This window comes from Scylla paramamosain, chromosome 40 (genome assembly GCF_035594125.1).
Source record: "Scylla paramamosain isolate STU-SP2022 chromosome 40, ASM3559412v1, whole genome shotgun sequence".
NCBI lineage: Eukaryota > Metazoa > Arthropoda > Malacostraca > Decapoda > Portunidae > Scylla > Scylla paramamosain.
Window position 1 is genome coordinate 9,891,604 of NC_087190.1, and position 5,881 is coordinate 9,897,484.

General features: G+C 40.6%; 2 long non-coding RNA genes across 2 annotated transcripts; both read left to right on the forward strand.

Annotated features, from left to right (window-relative positions):
- The first annotated feature begins 490 nt into the window (after positions 1 to 490).
- On the forward strand, positions 491 to 1,505 carry LOC135092597 (uncharacterized). Its single transcript, XR_010262941.1, has 2 exons — positions 491 to 1,006; positions 1,222 to 1,505. It is a non-coding gene; the product is annotated as an uncharacterized LOC135092597 (long non-coding RNA).
- A 2-nt stretch (positions 1,506 to 1,507) lies between these two features.
- Positions 1,508 to 4,572, forward strand: LOC135092596 (uncharacterized). Its single transcript, XR_010262940.1, has 3 exons — positions 1,508 to 1,998; positions 2,194 to 2,827; positions 3,495 to 4,572. It is a non-coding gene; the product is annotated as an uncharacterized LOC135092596 (long non-coding RNA).
- The last annotated feature ends 1,309 nt before the right edge of the window (positions 4,573 to 5,881 follow it).

Sequence of the window (5,881 nt, forward strand, 5' to 3'; positions counted from 1 at the left end):
AAGTCTTTAAGTGGTATAAGGGTTATAACAAGGGAGATGTAAGCAAAATTCTTAGGATCAGCAACCAGGGTAGAACAAGAAATAACGGGTTCAAGCTTGAAAAATTTTGGTTTAGGAAGGAGATAGGAAAAAATTGGTTCTCAAATAGAGTGGTAGATGAGTGGAACGGGCTCAGTGGTCATGTAGTTAGTGCTAGGACACTAGAGAGCTTTAAGAGAAGATTGGACAAGTTTATGGATGGGGATAATAGATGGAAATAGGTAGGTGTGTTTCATACAGGACTGCCACGTGTAAGCCTGGTCGCTTCTTGCAGCTTCCCTTATTTCTTATGTTCTTATGTTCTTATGTAATCATCTTTTTTCTTCTCTTTTTCTTCTCTCTCTCTCTCTCTCTCTCTCTCTCTCTCTCTCTCTCTCTCTCTCTCTCTCTCTCTCTCTCTCTCTCTCTCTCTCTCTCTCTCTCTCTCTCTCTCTCTCAGGTGATCTAGAGGTGGCGCAACGTACGGGCTGGCGATATGAGTGTTTTTAATCTTGACAAAATTTATGTAGTGATGGTTCTGACGAAAACGAAACTCAGTGTTGTAGTGAACATCATGCTGCGTGAGGGTATTCTTAACAGCGACAAAATTAAACATTTTAGCAAAATAGAGAGTCAGTGATGTAATGAACATCATGGCGTCCTGATGTGAGAGGAAAGGAGGATAGGAACAGAAGAAAGAGGCGTGGCAAGAAGAGGAAGGAAGGCAGCGGCGGCACGGAGAGGAGGACCGGGGACGGCAATGACGTTCTCCGATCCCTGTGGTTCTTCAGGCACACATTTCTTTTATACTGTCATCACACAAGTATTGTATTACATGATACACATGTCTTCCCGATGTTAACTTATTTGAAAATGCATCTTACATCTAATCAAACAGAGGCACCATGATCCTCGGAGGCTGTAGGTATTGACCTGCCTCGAGGAGAGACTAACACTTCAGCTATTACCATGGAGCTACCTCTCAATGGTTGGTTAAAACATGTCGCTGTATTCTAAATGTTATTTTTGTAGGCATGAAAGATACTACACAGACTGATTAGTTAAAGTAATTACTTATCATACACAGTAAAAATAATTAATGCACATACTATGACTGGAATTTATTGTGTATTAAGATTGAACCTGTACCATTTTCAATTTTCATTACCTACGAGTAGCTGTAATGACGCATTTGTGTTACAGAAATTTTCCTGTTATGCAGTCTTATTTTAAAATTGCCTTAGCCATGGCACCCATGCCTATAGTATTACTCCCGACGACTCTCACGACGCCCACGCCCATGCTGCCCATAGCAACGCCCCCAGCGTGGCCCCTCGTGATTCCCGGCCGCCTGTCTACGACCCAGGTCAGAACTATGTCCCTGTAGCCGCCGGCTCAGTATCGGCCGGCTTGAAGTTTCTGTACTTTTATTTTGTAGCTGGTTTCTTGTTATGTTCTTATCATGACGGGCCCCAGATAGGGTTACACTACTGTACTTTCCCATAAGTCACGTTACGGGGTTAATATTACACTTATAACATTACTTGGTATGTGGACGAGACGAGAAGGCGAGCTACAGAGGGGTGTTTGTTTACAGGACACTACGGCCTTTATCTCGACCATCATTTTTCCCCTCAGCCATGTCAGCGCGAGGCAGGACAAGGGATGACATAGTTTAATGGGGGTCAAGGGGTAAACTTGGGAAGAAACATGGTGTGATGGGTTGAAGGGGTGAAATGATAAGAAATAAGGGGGCTCTGCCGTAGGGGCAGAGTCTTGGTGGAAGCCGTAGAGGTAAGACCTGTGTCGTTCACCACTCTCCAGCTGTGCCACTATCATGTCTCCCGCAGAGGCACTAGTTCATAAACTCTACGGGGCCCCTCTGGCACGTTATGTGGACATGGAGCCTGCTCTGGGATTAAGGTGATTGTGTGGCATTCATTACGTTCTACAAGGACCTTCGACTGTTCCCGCAATTGCGTATGTATTATTTACTTATGTATTAATCATATCTATCTGTGTCAATAATATACTTAGACGTTTCGGTGTTTGTTTCGAGACAATGATGTATAATGTAGTGTTTACAAATATCCCTGTGAAGTGCACAGCTACATTACATTATTGTAGGATTCTCAATTATTTCCTATCAAGTGATGTACTTATGATAACTTACAGGTTTGACCGCATCCCAATAAATTGAGAAGTGAGTACAACGCAAGTGGTTGTCAGTCACTCCTTTGCCACACCATAAACGCAACTCACCAATGCGTTTACAGTCCCCCTTGTTCGTGAATACTACGAAAGTGCAGGTGTTGCTGACGTAGCACAAGACTAGAACGAGCTAGCCCCACTAAAAGCCTGGTATTGACCGCGATTAATCTTACGCAAGTAAACCACAACACCTCACCTCTCGTGATCCAGATGTTGTGCGCGCTGGATGGACATAAGAAACTTTAAATATGTGTCTAGGAGTGGGTATCCAGTGAGCCCTCAGGGGCACCTTAAACTTCTGGTGACGAAAAGTAGACAAGAGAACATTCTGGTGATCGTGTGTTTTAAGGGAAGGGATGAGTGTACTACCTAGTCGAATTCCAGACCTTAAGGATGACAATGTATGTAGCTGTGTATGTAATCTCTGACGCGTAGACGTAAGCAGATAAAAACTGTATATAAGGAGGAAGCACAGAACGACTCGCGTAGCTCTCCGGTCGCCATAATATACTAGTAGGTAGTGCCATTATTTTTGAACAGGTCCAGCTCAGTCTTGCTGCACCATGAGACTACCTGTCGTTCACTGCCTCCTCTGGCCGTAAGTAATACTTAGATAATTTTTCCTGTGTGCTTTGTGTGTCTCGACTTTAAATATGTTGTGTTTAGTATGCCATGATTCTCATATATTTCATATTGTGTTTCATGTGTTGATTTAATGCTGGATTTTGATGAGTGACGATATTTTCTGTGGCACTTCGCATGTAGTGACTGCACATTTTTGTCTTTGATTTTACATGTGTTATTTTATTATGTGATTATGTTATGTGTGCAGTTATGTGTCATGTGTTTAATGAAAAGTAATGCGATACTGAGTGACAATCTTGTTGAAGGAATCGCGTTAACGTACAGTTAATAATAACCTGAAGAATTATTAGTTTGTCAGTGCGGAGTTACTTGGAGTTTTATTAAACTGGTATTATGTGGCTGAGTTACTGTCTTTTATTACCAGTGTGTGTTGTTGGAATGTTTATTTACTGGTTAATAAGTAATGTTAGTTTCTCTGAACTGCATTTATGGCTTACCCTACTGGGAGAACCTTAGTCTTAAATCTCGGTAACCTGGACTTATTAGACTTTAAAAATTGTGAAGTACTTGGTGAGTATATAGCTGGTGCAATTCCTGCGTAAACTCAACTTATAATTAAAAGTAAGTTGGGGGATTACAACAAAATATTAATTGATATATGCACTGCTTTGCTACTACAGATTATTATCTCACCAACTGTGGTGAGCTGCAAGGGCAGCCACACCCTCTCCAACCCCCGCCACATCCACCACAGCCGCAGCCTGCTCAGCCACACCCACCACAGTACTAGCCTCACCAACCACAAAACTGTGTCAACATTCTCACAAGATATTTGAGTGACTTGGTTATGGTATATGGCCATTCTATACATTCTGAATGAATAGGAGTGTTTGTATGTTAGTATTCTCACAAGATACTTGAGTGTAACTTTTTGGTAATGGTATATGACCATTTTATACATTCAGTATGAATAGGAGTGTTTGTTGCTCAGATTGATTATTTTTCAATCATATTGTTTCATTCCTACAATGGTCTTCACAATGAAATTGTAGTGAAATAAGTAAGGAACATTATTAAACAACCAAATGGTGTTGATGTGTAGTATATTTCTAGGGAAGGTTCCAAAGCTTACATTACATTCAAAAAGGGATCTGTAACTCCAAAATTCACTTTCTCTATTATTTTCTCAAATTACCTAAATGAAAATATGAAAGGTAAAAATAACGACACCATCCTCATTCATCAAACACTATCATAAATTAAGGTTGATTTTCAGCTGTGGGCCATGACTACTGAACGGTGCACCAAGTGGAGGTAGACCAGAAATTACCTCTCCTGCCTCAAGTGCTGAAAGTATGTGTGGTTCATAAATTGATATATCAACACGGGCGAGATCCGTATGAACGTAACATATTTTAACCATATCTTAACGAGTAGGCTATACTTTCAGTTGTGGCGTTTCTTACCTCGGGATCATCACACTTGTGTCAAATTATTAGTGCTGGGTCAATCAACAGATTATTATCATTATTAGGTCTTCTGTACCATGTTTGGCTCTTGCATGAGCGTGAAAGCTTTTTGGCTTCAATTGGGAAGCTTAAACCTTCAGTCTAAGAATAATCACTAGCTACGTCTTATGGCTCACATCTTGCTGTGTAATAATAATAAGTACAATGAAAACTACATGCTTCCATTCAAATCCTTTGTAACAAGCATGATGCTACTTGGTCCTTTTACAATAAGATTCAATAGTTTATCCTGTATGCATAAATAAAATAATTAATTATAGAAAATAGATTCCTTTAAATGAAAATGGGCTTAATAACTGCTTTGTTAAAAAGAGCATCTGTGCTGCCGTATTGCAACACTGCTGTTATTATATGACTTAGCTGTTTATATAATAGTTTAGTACCATTTATAAAATGATTGCTACTAATGTTATATGTTTCGCCCTTTTTATTCGGTACGAGGCTTCTCACAGCCTTTTCAATTATCACTGCAGATACAGAATGACATTGGGAAGAAATACAATGGCCAGCATTACATCGCTCATTAACAAGGTGGTTCACCTTACTGCCCACCTCTTGTAAGTCATCTTCCGTAACACTACTATATAGCTCCTCATATAAGTCACAAAACCTATCAGCAATATCCTCTTCAGTACATCGGCCATCAATTATACCATATGAGCACATATTTCTTCCCCTCAATTTTTTTAATGATCTTCCAGAAATCTTTGAATGATTTATTTCTAAGAGTGACAGCTGTATTTTTCTTCAAGATCTCATCCGCATTCCTTTTAGTTTTTTTTTTTTTTTTTTTTTTTTTTATGTAGGAAGGATACTGGCCCAGGGCAACAAAAATCTAATAAAAAAAATGCCCACTGAAATGAATGAAATTCAAGTCATAGGAAGGTGGAAATACAGAAGCAGGCAAGGAGTTCCAGAGTTTACCAGAGAAAGGGATGAATGATTGAGAATACTGGTTAACTCTTGCGTTAGAGAGGTGGACAGAATAGGGGTGAGAGAAAGAAGAAAGTCTTGTGCAGCGAGGCCGCGGAAGGAGGGTAGGCATGCAGTTAGCAAGATCAGAAGAGCAGTTGGCATGAAAATAGCGGTAGAAGACAGCAAGATATGCAACATTGCGGCGGTGAGAGAGGGGCTGAAGACAGTCAGTTAGAGGAGAGGAGTTGATGAGACGAAAAGCTTTTGATTCCACCCTGTCTAGAAGAGCAGTATGAGTGGAACCCCCCCAGACATGTGAAGCATACTCCATACATGGACGGATAAGGCCCTTGTACAGAGTTAGCAGCTGGGGGGGTGAGAAAAACTGGCGGAGACGTCTCAGAACACCTAACTTCATAGAAGCTGTTTTAGCTAGAGATGAGATGTGAAGTTTCCAGTTCAGATTATAAGTAAAGGACAGACCGAGGATGTTCAGTGTAGAAGAGGGGGACAGTTGAGTGTCATTGAAGAAGAGGGGATAGTTGTCTGGAAGATTGTGTCGAGTTGATAGATGGAGGAATTGAGTTTTTGAGGTATTGAACAATACCAAGTTTGCTCTGCCC